The sequence below is a fragment of the Anoplophora glabripennis genome, unplaced genomic scaffold (genome assembly GCF_000390285.2).
Source record: "Anoplophora glabripennis isolate ALB-LARVAE unplaced genomic scaffold, Agla_2.0 scaffold99, whole genome shotgun sequence".
Classification (NCBI taxonomy): Eukaryota; Metazoa; Arthropoda; class Insecta; order Coleoptera; family Cerambycidae; genus Anoplophora; species Anoplophora glabripennis.
In genome coordinates this window covers 222,124-239,898 of record NW_019417182.1, presented here as the reverse complement: position 1 = coordinate 239,898, position 17,775 = coordinate 222,124, and the positions used below count along the sequence as shown (strand labels likewise).

Below are 17,775 nucleotides of genomic sequence, written 5' to 3'. Positions count from 1 at the left end.
TCACTGTCAACTTTCTTTATGTGGATTTTGAAGACAAACAATTTTTGATGTTACTAGTAAGTTTTAATTTACTTCTTGACTGTTTTTTCTTGAATTATTTAATTTTTGTTGGAGCTACTTCTCCTCTCTAGTTTTTTACCAAAAACCCAAGCCGTAACTAGTAAATAAACATTTATTTTTTTCACCTTCTGGAAATTTCTAGTGTTTATTTTTCCTTAAGGTCCATTCACATAAATTCCAGTCTTTGGGCGCCCCTTTTTAACAACACTTTCACTGCACTTCTTATACCTAATACATTTGTTACAATGTCTTTTTATTTTTAACATATAAATTTATTGCTTATTATTAAATATTCCTTACTTTATGTTCGTTTTTCTCAGGTCAATTTCTGGTACTTGTAAAGCCACCTTTTGTTTTGACATGTAATAATTTTTATAATTTAATTTGACATTTAATAATAAATGTTCCTATATGACTTCAGTTCATTAAAGATATCTTCTCTACAGTTTCTCGTCTATCCAGATTATGCATATCAAATTCATCTATGAATATTGGGCTTTCTTTTGATATATGTCACTCTGGTTTTATATTATGTTTTCTCATAGTATTACTTGTGAACAAGTGTCGCTATCATGCATTCTTTTTAAAAATTTATTTAATATTTGTGAATTAAATTTAAAATTATTAATTTTATACTGTGTGATATCCTTTATAATTACTTATTTTATATTCAGTCTTTATATTAACAATTTTCTGCTATTTTATTGTTTTCTATATTAATAATTAATTTTTATTTTTGGTCTAAAGTTCGGTCAGGTAATTTTTCAATCGTGATTTCTGTTTACATTTTCAATTCATTACAATATATATAGGGTGTTCCATTTAAAAAATTGAAGTTCCGCAATATATATCTTTTTGGGGCACCCTGTATATTTGAAAATAAAATGATTCAAGATAGCTCTGGGATACCCTGTATATTAATTATAAAAATAAGTCTTGGTACTGAAAATAGTTAAAAGTCATGGACGATGGCAGTTAACTAATGCGGCTGAAGGGTATATCGAGGAAAGCATCGTCAAAAAGTTGAAAACTTCAAAAAATATATTTCATCAGCAAGAACTAGTAGCACCTCAAGATGATTCAGGAATGGAGATAGATAATCATAACAGTTTTCAGGAAGAACAAGTAGAATTGAATAAATTTGTGTGTTAACTTTTCAAATTTGAATAATTGTACTTTTAATATACCTACAGGGTGTTACTTAAGTGCGGTCCGTAACTTCAGTACACAATTTCTTATGGTATTTAAAGGAAAAAAGTTCCTATAAATAAGTGTCCGGAAACGCTTAGATTCCGAGATACAGGGTGTTGAAAATTAAAAAATATTTATTTTTTTAAAAAATATTTGAAATTTTGGAACAGTCAATGTTAGGTTCTTAAAATTTGGCAGTTACTGTACGTTGGTAAAGAGCAGCAGTTTTAGTATAAAGTGAATTTCTATCTGCCGCCAGTGGTGTAGTTAGGCGTGAGTCTGTCGACGTTTTCGTCATAAAATGTAGAACGTCAATGGATTTTTTAAATTTATTATTTCCGTATTCGCCTAATATTTTACAACAAAAAAGGTATCTAGCAAGGTTTCCAATATTTAAATAAACAATTTTTTGTCAAACTGTTTTTATTAACCATTACTATATAGTAAAGTGACATTCCAATGTGGTAAAGTGCCACTTTAGTAAACGATTTTGAATTTAGTGAAATAGCATATTATAAGTCAAAATGCGAAAAAATTTTTTATTGCACGCATGATTTCAGTTAAAGATCTCTATGTAAGAACATCAATACTTTATTAATTTTTCATTTTTAACGATGTGATCTGATACTCAATTGTTTTTTTTAAATTTAATTTAAAAAATAAACGACAACATGGGGGAGAGTACTACTATTATTTATGGCAGACTATTATTCTGTATATTTTCAAAAAAGAACTTGCCGAAACGCTCTTTCTTTCTTATAAATAAGTACTTTGTGTTGGAAGACACGTTTGGCAAACACGAAAAAGCTGTTTGAAATTTAAGAGACTTAACCGCCAAAAACGCGGAAAAACCGTAACCAGCTTCATGAGAAATTCAATAATATTTATCCCACATCATTTCCTTTATCTATTCCTCTGGTGTATATAAAGTGTTTTCGTTCCTCCCTGACACGCGCGCCTACCTTCTTTCCTTTCGGATGGCGTTCGTTCTCTCAGGGGGCCCCAATCTGAATAACCGACTACGAAAGATACACGATAGGAATGGTAATTGTTTCATGCCATCGACGCCGTTGACCCTCTTCTCGGGCTGGTGCCTAATCTTTGATAAATATGATATGCCAAGGATTCGTTACACAGCTGAAATGAATATTGCCTACCGTTTTTCGTAAATCACATATAAGTGGTATTAAAAGAAAATACCAATTCACGCCGAGAAGAGTTTCCGCCAGTCAGTCAGAAATCGCGACACTCAGTACCAAAGAACGGCAACATTAATTATTAAGATTTTGTTAAACTCAACCTTTTTTCTTTAAGTAAAGGTACTGTCGGAAACAGCTACTCTGTGCGCTATATGAATTGAATTACACCAGCACTATCATTAAATACAGTTAAAATCATTCATCGTCCGAATACTTAAGACATATACCGGTTTCAGACTTGTTAGCCCTCATCAGTACGCCGTAGGTGCGGCAACCGACGAACAATCCAGCTACTTAAGTCCAGGAAATAAGTTCAAATATTAAGCTAAGTACAGACTTGCAACATTAATACGAGCTGAACGGCGGCGGCGCGGAGGTGCAAACTGCGCTCCGAACCACTCCTCGAATAATGTTCCAAAAAATGTAGCGCTGAGCGCCGAACAGAACGTGTTTTTGCGCACGTTCGTGTTGTTTCCATTAATTTAGTTTGAAAATCGTCATGAATGTAGCTGCAGCAGCTTATATTTATATCCATAACGAAGTATTAGCCAGGAAAAAAACGAGAAAACGTAGAAGATGGTGGCAATTGCATCTCTATGCAAAAATACATCAAGAACACTCCAATTTGCTTCGAGATTTGCAGTTTCAACATGTCAGTGGGCGTTAAAAAAATTTTGTGAAAATGTCCCCTATTGATTTTCAGTATCTTTTAAATGGCATAGGACCTAAAATAAGAAAACAGGACACTTCATCGTTGCTACTAAATAAACGACCGTTGCGGAGCGATTTGCAACGTGGCGCAGTTGCAAGTCTGTACTTAGCTTTAGATGTAACTTAGAGCTACGTCTAGTGGCCAATGCTACTAACTGCCTGAGACCTCCCCTGTAAGAATGAAAGCATAGTTTTAAATGATAATATTTCGTCCTCACGTTTTTTTATTTATAACATTTTTCTTTGTCAGAGTTTTGGGTTTTCTTGCCGTGGATTCCTCAGATTTTTCATCAACTTAATGATCTAACAACTATAGTTTGGAAAATGCAGATATACTTTGAAATTTCTGTCCCGGAATGTCAGTAAAAGTCAGATATTTCTTCTCCGAGTTTCCTTTTTGTCACACTAAATTAAAAAGTGTTACAAAGATCAGTCCCCTGACTTTTATTTGTTAATAAAATATTAGGCAACAGATGCCTCCAACACGATGGTGTACCTTAGACTAGGCCAAAAATATCAACAATTTTTTTTTTGAAAGATATATCGAGAATATCATTCAGAATGACGAAAATAAATATATCGTGAGAGTTTGAGCCCTTAATATTAGTTTTAAGAGATCTATCATCACTATTTTCGATTTTTTATTAATGATCCCATTTTTGCGTCAAAACTGCTAAACCATCGAGGTAAAAAAATTATCTACATATATTTTTGAAGAAAATTGAAAAAAGGTCTGATTTTCGGCAGACGAGCCGTTTCCATGTAGTCAAGCCTTGAAAATTGATATGTTTTTTCGACTAGACTTTTTAACTTTGGAATTTTGTAAATAACGAACAAATTAATATCTGAAAAAGAACAATACATATTTTCAGGAAATTTAATGCTCTACAGAGAAGGTCTCTTAACATTTTTTCGCATAAATTTACTCCTTCAAAAGTTATTCACGAATGAAGTTGAAGTAAAAATAAAATTTTTGTTTTTTTCGTTTTGGACCCAATTTTTTTCACTCAATGGGGCAAATTGATATTATACATCATCGACGATTATTATTCTGTCAATATAATCACCAAAAATATCCAAAGTTCATAATATATTCAAATTAATTCTGGCTCAATGACTATTTTTTCTACAAGAACGTAGTTTTACTGTCTCAAAATAATTTAAAAAATAACGTAGTAATAATGTAGTTTTATTACTGAAGATTATTTATTTATAACATTATATTCATTAATATATACGAATTCGAGTCTATCAACTTTCCTCCCTTACCCCTCTATTTGTTTCGCTTTTCCTCAACTTATTAAGCGCTATGACGAGTGAAAATACTCCCTCTCCTCCTTAATAACCGCAACGTCTATTACGAACGCAGACTGAGTGAGAATGACCTTGAATTGCATTAAAAAGACGTTAATGTCATAAATTTTAATCTAATTAATAATTAATTATAATTCTTTAATTACAAAATATTTATGATTTCTTATGAAACATAAGTTATAAAGAATAAAGATACTTACAATGATTTTCTTCTATAATTCATTGATACTATTATTTTATGAGCCATAATCTGATTTTTCTTTCATATATATGTATACAATATTGTAAATAAAAAATTTAAAAATTTTCAATAGTAAAACTACATAATTGTTATTTTTAAAAATATTTTGAGACAGTAAAACTACGTTCATGTAGAAAAATTAGCTATTGAGCGAGAATAAATTTGAATATATTACGAATTTTGGATATTTTTGGTGATTAGGTATAGTCCAAGCATTATAGAAAAATGCTTACAAAAATTATTCCCTGGACAAAAAAAATATGACCGTATAGAAAATTAAATTTTAAATTGAGTTTATTGTTCTTTAAACTCGATCCAATATGGCGAACATGGTAAAAAAAAATCGCAAAGTTGAAAAAAACGGTTTTTCTAAAATAACTAAAAAAATATAGCACGGATTGAAAAATTTTAAATGAGAAAGTTGTAGGTTTTAAAAAGATCTATCGACTGATTTTTTGAAAGTATCGATTGCTTTGTTACTTTTCGAGATATATCGAAAAAACCGTTAAAAATCTTCTCTTTTCTCTTCTTCTATAACTCGTTTACATTTACGTGCCCATATTTGCTATTTACTGCAAGCATAGCCCGCGGCAAGCCAAAAAAGTACATTTTTGAAAAATTTAAAAATATTAATTATTTTTCGAGATATATCGATTTTTTGAAAAAAAGGCGCTCTCGAAAATTGGCTAGATCTTCTCAGCGGATAGCCCTACAGTAACGATTTTCGGTTTATTTTCTTCGTAAAGAGTTATATTATCATGCTGTTAAAAAATGTTGACGATTTTATTAATTTTAAGGATCAAAAAATGACTGAAAAAGTTGCACTTTTTTTGGGTATGTTTTTTTCAAATAACTATTTCAATTTTTATTATTTTTTTGTACTTAATCTGGGGTAGCTAAACACGAATATTATAGCATTTTCGCCTTAGAAGCAAAATAGACCCGTAAATGTTTAGTTTTCTTTCTTTAAAAGTCATTTTCATAAAATAAAAATTGAAATAGTAATTTGAAAAAAACATACCCAAAAAAGTGCAACTTATTCAAAGTCATTTTTTGATCCTTAAAATTAATAAAATCGTCAACATTTTTTAACAGCATGATAATATAACTCTTTACGAAGAAAATAAACCGAAAATCGTTACTGTAGGGCTATCCGCTGAGAAGATCTAGCCAATTTTCGAGAGCGCCTTTTTTTCAAAAAATCGATATATCTCGAAAAATAATTAATATTTTTAAATTTTTCAAAAATGTACTTTTTTGGCTTGCCGCGGGCTATGCTTGCAGTAAATAGCAAATATGGGCACGTAAATGTAAACGAGTTATAGAAGAAGAGAAAAGAGAAGATTTTTAACGGTTTTTTCGATATATCTCGAAAAGTAACAAAGCAATCGATACTTTCAAAAAATCAGTCGATAGATCTTTTTAAAACCTACAACTTTCTCATTTAAAATTTTTCAATCCGTGCTATATTTTTTTAGTTATTTTAGAAAAACCGTTTTTTTCAACTTTGCGATTTTTTTTAACCATGTTCGCCATATTGGATCGAGTTTAAAGAACAAGAAACTCAATTTAAAATTTAATTTTCTATACGGTCATATTTTTTTGTCCAGGTAATAATTTCTGCAAATTTAACATTAATCCGTGACAGAATGCTTGGACTAGTAAGACTAATAATTGTTATGCGAAAAAATGTTGAGAGACCTTTTTTGAAAAGCATTTCTTTGAAAATCTGTTTGTTCTCTTTCAGATATTAATTTGTTCGTTATTTACAAAATTCCAAATTTAAAAAGTCAAATCGAAAAACATATCAATTTTCAAGACAGACTTGATTACATGGAAACGGCTCGTCTGCCGAAAATTTTCAATCAGACCATTTTTGTAGGGCATTCAGTTTCCTTCAAAAATATATGTAGATAAATTTTTACCTCGATGGTTTGTTTGGCAATTTTGACGCAAAAATGGTATCAGGAATAAAAAATCGAAAATAGCAATGATAGACCTCGTTCTGAATGATATTTTCGATATATCTTTAAAAAAAATACTCGATTTTTTTGGTTCAGTCTAATGTACCTCCTCACAATGGTAGATTTGTTACAAAGTGGTTAAATGATCATTTTGGTGGTAGATGGATTTGGTCCTACGGGTTGACCTCCAAGAAGTTCCGACTTAAATCCACTAGTTTTCTTTTTATGGGGATTTTTAAAATAACGGTTTTACCGCGACGTAATTAACAGTACAGAACAGTTGTAGGAACGAGTTACAGTGGCTGCAAACGGAATTCGTGGTAACTTTAATATTCGCCATTTGTATGCATCCTTTATAGGATGGTATCATTCTAATAATGTCTATTTTCTGTCATTATTTTTAATTTTGACATATTTTCCAATAATTTATACCTATAAACGATTTTATCAGGCTATATTATTTTAAGACATCATTTTAGTAGGGAGGTATTATTCCATTAATTGTTTTTGTAAATCCATATAATTTTTTATTGGAACATTTTCCTGAAAATATGTAAGGACATTTTTGGGGCGGCGGTAGCCGAAGCGGTAGAGGCTTGCCTACAGAGGCGAGCCAGAGCTGCGCGGCAAAACCGTAGTGGGTTCGAATCCCGCACGCGGCAGGAAAATTCTTTCGAATTTTCCTGTTGTACAATGGATGAACTACTGAGCTTGAACAGAATCCGGCTTAGGAGAGTGACTGGACTCATAACGGGACAGTGTCACTTTAGGAAACATCTACATAAGCTAAAGTTTGTAGACAGTCCGATCTGCCGAGGATGTGAATCGGCGGATGAAACTTCTCTGCACATCTTGGGCGAGTGCCCGGGATTTGCACGTAGCAGAATGACGCTCCTTGGGAAATCCTATTTGGAACCCAAGGAACTGAGAGAAGTGTCAGCAAGGAAGCTTTTGGACTTTGTAAAAAGGACAAATCTACTTGCTGAATAGGACTAGTAGTGGGACGCACATTAGGCCTAATTAGGCCGCAGTGCAATGGGACTTATTAGGATCAACCACTAGAAGAAGAAGAAGATGGATGTTTGTGATTGTTAAGGTGGAGGGTAGTGTAAGTTAGCAGGCAAAAAAGCCAAGCATGGCCTAATTGCTGGTAAGCTTCATGACCTTTACCTTTTTAAGGATGCTTTTTTGCAATAAAATGAAAGATAAATCTAAAAAACAGACAGCCAATTTTAAAATAATCCCTTAAGTGGTTCTGTAAATATAAAGAAAGTACAATTTTTTATGAACCTCAGCAACCTGTATCTTTGTAAGTAAGAAGGCATTTTGGAACAAAGCTTTATTTGACCAATTGTTTTGTTTTGGCGAGAAAGTTTCAGCATAATTTTTTACATCTAATTATGACCTTGTATAGCAAACTGCCATTTTACTTTTACTGCTTCTAACCGTTTAACGAATTTTAACAGAATTAATGAACAATTTTAACAAAATGAATGAACGAATGAATGAATGAACTTTGGTGAATTCTTCCAAACATGCATTGTGAAGGAATCTGTTGATTTGGATAAGCGTCAACATAAAGGTGTCGCGCTTCGGTGGCGTTCCCATTAGCACGACCATACATGAAATGCATGTCTGTTAATTCTGCGTTAGAGTAACCAGCCATAGCGAAAGAAAACTTGTGCACTGAGAACAACTGTCAAATACGTACTGTTTATTTCACTAAACATCAACCAACTATTATAAGAAAATACACAACGTTTTTGCAAAATAAAAAATGGGCTAAAAAACATAAAACATTCCATATCTCCGCAACCGTTACTTTGCGGACGCATGTTTATTTAGACTTTTCTGCTTATTTTGGTTCATACTATTACCTCCTTAAATATTTTACACTCTTTTTTAACACCCTGTATAGTCCGTACGATATTGAGTTGAGATATAATTCCAAGAAGACCTCTGCGTCACTTTCTTGGAATTAACCGCATTCGATACCCGAGATGGAAAGACATTGGCGGAAAATTTTAAGGCACGCCCCTGTCTCGTTAAATTGATACAGTAGTTCCGATAATATTCTTGGAATTCTATCTCGACAAATACTGTACGGATTGTACCTTCCTATAACATTTTATCTACGAAAAATCGAATATGGGTCGAACTCGAAACTTCGTCAAACCTTACACGAATTTGGAAAATATGTAGGTCACAGGAACGGATTCCGTACTCCTTATTTCCGCGCGACAAAAAAAAGTGGCAAAAAAAACTATTTCCCGGAGTGCCGGTTCCCTTTCAGCGCCAGCAGCTCTCCTGCCAGAAAAAGGTATTCGAAAATCCGACGCCGGCCTCGTATCGCTTCCCCATGCCGGGCACGTAGACGCCCCCCCCCGGCCGCCCCGTCGCGCCGCCAACCCTTCTGCTGACGGAATGGAAAAAAAGACGATCGCTCGGCGTTTTCCTCGGCCTCCCGTGAAATTTGCGTGGATTTGCGGCCTGGTCTACTCTCCATTAATTCGGGTGTCATTGTTGACGGAGTGGGATTTCTCTCCATTACTGGGACAGGGGGAGAAACGACGTGGAAAGCGGGGCGGGCTCCAACTACACGTGATCATCAGTCGCGCTCTGGTCCGGAGAAAATCAGAATAAATTTAATGAACTGGAGACTCAATATTCATTTTCATGTATGTTTTCAAAAATAAAAATAAAATACGTCTGAAGAATGTAATTTGGTGTGAAAATTTGCTTAATTTGATTAGATTGGTGTATCTTAAGCAGGACTATAATCGCGTATGTATAAATGTTTTTTTACACCTAGAATATCCACGATGTATTTTTAGCTAATGATATTGCGGGAAACAACTACACCGCGGATTATAACTCCGTCTAGCATTGAATTACAGAGCGCAGCATCTAGTAAACAGTTCCGTAGGTAAGACGACTGACAAACAATTTAGCTATTTGGATGTCTATTTATCGAGATGTTTTGAAAGTTAATATTCTATATTAATACAGAGCCTCCATAAATGTTTACAACCCACGTGACTGTCGAGCTTAGGCAACCCAGCATTGCACGATTAGTACTTTTAACGAAAATTCCCTAGATCCTAGATCTTGGTGTCAGCAACATTAATGACTGGTTTACAATGACCAATGACAAACCGTTAAGTCTACACTCGAAATAAAGCGATTGCTGATTCGTGAGAAATTACATCAATACATGAACGGGACACTCTGTATATACGAAGGTTTTTTGACCTGGACATTTATCATAATGACATTTTTTAATGAAAATTTATAATTTTCTTGACTGTATTTTTACAATTTATAACACACACAGAATTACTTTATTTACCGATTTCACCGATTTAGTGTAAAAAAGCCAACCAAACGATATGCAAAGATTATAAAATACAGGCTCTGTGCAGTTCGCCCCGCCCTGGTTTGAACTGATAACGGTGCGCCCATCTTCATTGTTCTTTTCTCAGGTGGTTCGAGAAAACAATTCTTTGACAATACCGTTACTTGGGCCTACTTATATGTTTGAAGTCACATGCATAAGTGATCTAGCTTTACAAAGAAAAACCCTAGGGAAATACACCTCTACTTATCCTGTCAGGATGAAACCTTGCGAAAATATAGTTTAATGCTGAGGCTACACAGAGCGACATGTTTGTTACGTTCGCTATGCACGTTAAAAGCAGCTGATATTACGACCACACAGAATGTTATGCTTGCTGTGTTTCAGTTTCAGTTTTCATTGTTTGTGACACAATGTACAGATTATTTTCACAAGTCAAATAAAATAGAATAATACACAAAGTAACAAATGAAAAAACTAATAAATATAAAGATTAAATAGGATTAAAATAATAAAATTGTAATAAATATCTTATTAATGATCATAAGGTTTATCAAGGATACATTGTTGATCAAGAATTTTTGTGGAAAGGTAAAATACGGCGTTACTGTATAATTTTCCCAAGTAGCACCGATTTGCACCAAAATTTGGATTTAGGTTCTAGGGTAACCTCTACTTCAAAGTTGACCCAGTGTTGGGGGTTGCTTTTAATTTTTTAGGGGTGAAAACTACCCCTATTCGAAAATAATTATAGCGTTGTAGATTCGATCGTGTAATAAGTTGAAATCGTCTTTGAATAAGTAATTATGATGAATTGAAAATTGTCAATCCCTAAAAACCACCCCCTATGACAGTAGGTAATCATTAAAAAATAATGTTGAAAATTATTAATCAGCAACTTGGAATAATTTAGTCATATAGTGATATTAAATTAAGATTTATTTACTGTTTTAATTTTTTATTATCTATTAAGTTTCAACCCTTATAAAAACCACCCCTCGTAAAAAATCTAACAATTATAAGTTAAACAATTTGTTTTAGTTCAAAATATAATACAATCTTTTTATTATTTAAAATGTAATGTATTTATTTTATCAAACCTTGAAAAAAACCTCTACTGATTAAAATTTGCAATCAAAAATAGGGAAAATTAGAATTTTATTTATATAACAAAAATTTTTTTATAAGTAAATTGTAAAGGGGTAACGATTATTTTCAATTGGGATTGGTTTTTGGTTATTTCACGTTCAAACTTTCAATTTTGGCGTTTGACGTATAAGAACCAACCTTTAACTTTTATTACTCCGCTTGCATTGCGTCTACAGACACCATAAAAACACCATTCTTTTTGTTTTTTATAAACTACATTTTTTATAAGAATGATTTTTTGATAAAATACTTACTTTTTGAGTTATTCGCGAAAAACTGTCCGAAAAAGTGTTTTTTTTTGGTTAAAATTTTTACACTTTCACTCGCGAATAAGTCGAAAAAAACTTTATAGAACAAAAGTTGCTTATAATTAGTAAATAATATCCATTCCCGGAGTTATTTTCAATTAAACATTTTTCACCCCCGAGAAGTGGTGACATCCCCCAGGTTAAAAGCAACCCTCGGTACAAGGTCAACTTTGAAGTAGAGCGTAAATAGAACCTAAAACCAAATTTTTATAAAAATCGGTGTTGTTTGGCGAAATTATACGGGTCATTGACTGGACTATATAGAATGCTTTATTCGGCTCTTGAAAATTAAGATGATGGTATTTTGATAATGAAGATCCTAAGACCTCAAAAATGGTTGCACAAATATTTGCCCATTTTTCCCATAACTCAACTGAAAGTTACAAATAGGTGTCTTCTTGGAAAATTTTAATTGTCTTAATACAGCATATGGAATTTATTAAATTCAAATATGTACTTATAACTATGAGGAAAAATATAGTATGCAAAAAATATAAAAAAAACACCTGATTGTATCTATCAGATTATGATAACATGTTTGTTTTTCCAATAAAAGTTTGGTAAAGTATCATTCTTTTGGGAACGTGACAACAAATCTCATTTCTTGTAGTATACTTTATTTTCATTACGTGTTACAGTCATTGTAGACAAAACAATGTTAAACTATTCTGATTTCAAAGAATTTTTGTATGCAGTCATCTCTATATTCAAGTCCGGCTATTATATAGCTCTGTAGAGCAAATACATCTGCAACTGAACGGAAGTGGTCCCGTATCAAAATTTCATGACATTAAAAAATATATATGGTCTGTGATAAGCTATTTTCAAATTTGGTATTAATTTTTTATGATTTAGACTACAAAAGAGGTTAACATGTGTATAATTAGTGTAATACTCCAAAGATAGAAAATTTTACTGAATCAGGATTTGGTATATCTTTGGCTTCTCTTAGGTTAAATATCACGGTTTCTGTCTTAATAAAATTAAAATGTAGGCAACTACAAATAAAAACATTTCTACGTTTGACATGCCTTTTCTATCATATAATCAATTATAAGACTGCAGGTAGTAGTAAATCGTTAACATAAGTTAAGAAGGCAATCAGGCCAAGAAATGATCCTTGTGGTATGCCTGCATTATTATTGTTATTTGCTTGCTATGTTTATTAAATATAGCCACCACTAGATTAACACCTATACTCTATAAGGTCTTATAATGTACATAGTGGATGTGGCAAACATAGCCAAGGCAATGTTCTATGTGGCTTTAGCATAAAACAATTATGGCTATTTTTAATATACACAGCTAAGATGACGCTTTGTGAGACTAGCGTTACAGTAACACAGCAAATATTAAAACGAAAGTTAAGAAGTTTCTCAATGTAAAAAATGAATGACTGCCAAAAAAGAGTCTGCACTTCTTCCATTAATCCACTATTATTGTTTCTAAAGACAAAGTTCGTCCAACTCCATAACGCCGAATTTAAAAAGTTTCAAAACGAGATTAAGGTAAATCTGGAAAAGTCTGAGCATTTTAAAATATGAATTGCCACAATCCCGTCCCATCACGGATTTAATATATGGAAATTGCGGATATAAATTTTAGTTGCCTTTTCAATTATCTTAAAATATCATTCCTGAAGTAGTGGGTAATTTCGTTTTGTATAGTCATGTCTCACGATCGATACTAATAGAGGGAAAGAATTTAGAAAGGTATAGATCTGTCTGTGTTCCTTCACTAGCTGCACATTTTACATCTTTTTACACAACGTAAAGATTTATTTTTGTTACATGTAAAAAAATAAGAAAAATACTGTGGCACGTTGATTCTCGTTTTAATCAAAGCATATTTTGATGAAATGTAAAATAAAGTCGTCTTTCCTTTGTGTATTGCGCCACCTTCACATTTGAACGCCGCAAGATGGCATATTCATTGACACCTGGTATGTCGTTTTTTTTGCTGTCATATTTATTATCTTTTCACTGAATTCAGTCCGCTCTCTATTAATAAATGTCCCAATTTAGAACATCGCGGAACAATAGTCGTTCCGCGACGCAAAAAAAACAATGGCGGCCTCGATTAATTTCGCACAGCGCCCCGTTCGAGTGATCAGCACGGTTGCCAACTCCAGGTAAATTTCCCTAATCTAGGGAAATTTGCAAATGTCTATGGAAATATGGAGACTCATGTGAAATCTAGGGAAATTTCAGATGCTTTCAGTAAAAATTAACTAATTTCTTTTTAGGTTTTGGTTCTTTGTGCATGTTATTCTTTTTTGTTTTATTAATTTTCTCGGTGTTCATTTATGTTACAATATATGTTTATATATTTCTAAATACAAGAAATACACGTAAATTAGGTACATGCAATGAATAGATTTAAAAATATAGATGTTTTAGTCCAATCTCAGTTTTAATTTAGTCTTAGGTGTACTCGAAGTTTATTTTTACGATACACGCATTAAATTATCGAAAAACTCAATGCAAATCCAGTAGCACAATATATGGTACTAACATTGGTGTCATATAGGTAACATATTGAATTTAGGACAAATATTTGGAAAATTTAGCCAATATTGGTATCATATTGATAAAAGACAGGTATCCAATGCATATGGTTAATATAATTCCTACATATAAAGGTCCAATTGTACCAACAGCAGATTTTAAAAAATTTATATTCTGGTAATGTCAGACCTACATTGGGTTTATATTGTCTGTAATCATACATATACACCGTGTCCACCTAGTGTGCGTAAGTCCAATATCTAGGTTAATAAAATTTAATTTTTTTTCTACAGAGTTGCCTACTTTCCCGAGCTGCACAAAATGAAAATATATTTGCATATACAGGGTGTTCAGTTTTTCCTGGGCAGGGACCAACTTATTTTTTTAGATGGAAACCTATATTGTTTATGGCATTNTTTTTCACGTAGAATTCGATAATGCCATAAAAAATATAGGTTTCCATTAAAAAAAATTAAGTTGGTACCTGCCCAAGAAAAACTGAACACCCTGTATATGCAAATATATTTTCATTTTGTGCAGCTCGGGAAAGTAGGCAACTCTGTAGAAAAAAAAATTATATCTTTTATTAACCTAGATATTGGACGTACGCGTACTAGGTTGACACGGTGTATAATTCATAACCAATATTGTCATTTAGGATATTTGGCAATTATGTGGAAAAATAATTTTCCATTATGTTTGTGCTGCTCGGGAAGATAGTTACTTCTTAAACTAATTTTGGATACCTATCTCCTAAAACTAGTTGGCAACACTGGCGATCGGTCTAGTCGAGCCGAATATCACCTGTCACATACAGAAGGGGCTCCCGTGATGGGACGCAGCGACACACTCCACATGATACGCCGCGAAGTGCGAATGATATGCGCTAATAAACTGTCAAAGTTCGCCGTCGTCGAACGCAATAACAGCGTCGCGGCGGCGGAGGTGATAGATTGGAGAGCGCGGTGACGGCGGCGGGCGTACAGGTGATGTACATCAAGAGCTCTCGATCGGCTGGAATTCGGGCGCTCAATCAGAATAATAATTGTTGGTGGTCGGGCGGAAGCAAAGTGTTGCCATCGACGCCGGAGATAAATTTTTATACAGGTTGATAAATAACATTTGTAATATATATGATATGATAAATGAAATCACAGATATATCACTAGATATTATAAAACAAGTCCTCCGCCGCGTCTGTCTGTCTGTTCGCGATAAACTCTAAAACTACTGCACCGATTTTCATGCTGTTTTCACCAATGGATAGAGTGGTTCTCGAGGAAGGTTTTAGTATATAATTTGTTAAGTTTTTGTATACATTAACGATATTTGTTGGAGGTGTCGGAAAAAAATAAGCCGTCTGGGAACTTTCAACGAAAACGCTGCCTAAACCCTTTCATATGTAACAAAATAATGTATGGTCGAATTGTGTATCTTATAGGTCTACAGAAAAGACGGGGCGGGTTGCTAGTTGTAGTATAAAAAACACTTGTTTAATCAAGTCCGTTGTTGATATTATCAGCATTGTCGTGGAAAACAATATACTTCTAATGTATACAGGGTGATTCAGTCATAATGTCATTAATTTTAAGGGAAGAAAAGGAAAAATGGGTAGAATACGAATACGCGACAAAAAAATTAAATGTATATTTACGTCGAAAAAAGGTATTTTCAAATCATTATTTGAATCGTTCCTGACCGCTGACCCACAAAAGTTAATCAAATCATGACTTACAGTAATATGCGGGCATTAACCTAGCTTTTAATGCCTAGGGAACTACATCGAATAAACAGAGCTTCTTAGCTAGACACATGAATGAATAAGATATTTGTTTACATTTTAAATATTAAAAAGTATTATTTATTTGTTAATAAAAACAAATGTATAAGGCTAATAATTGTTTTCGAATGTTAGGTTATACAATTTAGTACTTTTAATATTGTTATCGTATTCACTACATTTTGTAATTGAATATGAGTTTTTAGTATTATGTTCAATTAATTATTTAGTTTTGTAGTACGTAGGTATACCTTATTGTGTGACATAGCTTTTCAAAGAATATGGTACCTACTATTTAAAATAACAGTACGACTAAAAATATTGACTAATTCACCCATAGCACTTTCTTAATACAGATTTAAGATAAGATTTAAAATTTCCGATGCACTTTGATTTTGAAACCAATTGCAAAATTCTAGACGGGAAAATCAGCTGTTTCGCTTCAACTTTCGAAGGCTCTACAGGGTGTCCCGAAATTACTGCAACAAAATTTGGTCATAGATTCTAAAGACAAATTTAGGGCACCAGTATTTTTTGTTTTTGCCAGATGGCCCCCTCTTCCGAAGTTACAGCCCTCTGGAGTCTGCCCCTAAGAATAGTGTTCTTTATATCTCAGAACCCTGTTGTATGAGAATCACTAAATTTGGTACACAGGGGTTTTGTAGCATGTGAAACCTGATAGTGCTACGCTTTTTGGCGGGGAACCAAAAAATTTTTGTCGCATATTTGAATTTCTTAAAAATTATTAGTTAGCTAGAAAGCCATTGAATTTAGAAACTTTTTTGTCCCTCGATATTTTTTTCGTAAAACGCAATGTTTTTGAGGAAAATGGCGAATCACGATATGCATTCGATCACATTTTGACATTTTTCTCGAAAACATTGCGTTTTACGAAAAAAGTATCACGGGACAAAAAAGTTTCTAAATTTAATGGCTTTCTAGCGGACAAATAATTTTTAAGAAATTTAAATATGCGACCAAATCTTTTTGACTCCAAAGACAAGGGGGCCCACGAAAAATTGTCTTAAGGGGGTTCCCTGCCAAAAGGCGTAGCACCATCAGATTCTCGTACAACAGGGTTCTGAGATATAAAAAAAAGATTATTCTTAGGGGGCTACTTGGCAAAAATAAAAAATGTTGGTCCCCTAAATTTGTCTTAAGGATCTGTGACCAAATTTAGTTGCATTAATTTCGGGACACCCTGTATAGCTCGCCGGTGGGTTAACGGGAGTGAAGGGCTAATTTGCTTATTTTTTAAAAGGTTGAGTAAATTTTTCTTCCGATTTCCTGTCTCTCTCTCTCTTTATTAGGCTTCCCGAATATATAGTTAAAATTAATGACATTATTACTGAATAATCCTATATATTAATTATCGAGATAAATCATTCTCCAAGGCTGAAGTGCTAATTTCGATCTCTTTCATAAGCACATATTTATAATGTAGAAGATTTTTATGTAATTTGGAAAAATAATTTCGATTAAGTCACAGCCATCACGACATAAAGATCTTCATTTGCGGTTGTGTATTTCTTCTTTTCATTTTCATATTATGTCAATACGCCATCAGTTCTGGATCAACCTGTACCTCTTGAACCCATCGCAAAGATCATGTGGGTAGGCCATAGTTTGCTGTGATTTTTTTAGGAGATTTTTAGGAAAATTACAGGGACTGCGTTAAATTATAATCCACAATATTTTTTTAATACAGGGTGTCCGGTAAGTACCTCCTAATCTCTCGGGAGTGTATAGGGGAGGTCAAAATAAAACTAGTCCTTCCTATAATTTTTTTCCTAATGTGCCCCCTAACGGAGTTATGGGGGGTCAAAGGGGTACCTAGAAATTAACGTTTAGGGTTATAACTTTGAAACCACCCTGTATATTTTAATAAAATTTTCGTACGTTGTATTACACATGGAGCTCTACGATTTGATGCTAAAATCAACTTTTTGCTATTATCAGGTGTCCAGAAACGGACTGGCCCTATCACAATTTTTCT

At 33.1% G+C, this 17,775-nt stretch overlaps 1 protein-coding gene across 3 annotated transcripts in view; it reads right to left on the bottom strand.

The window, feature by feature from the left end:
* LOC108904551 (CUGBP Elav-like family member 1) overlaps positions 1–17,775 on the bottom strand; it is a 270,054-nt gene that overhangs the window by 174,912 nt on the left and 77,367 nt on the right. The gene's annotated exons all lie outside the window — the stretch shown is intronic.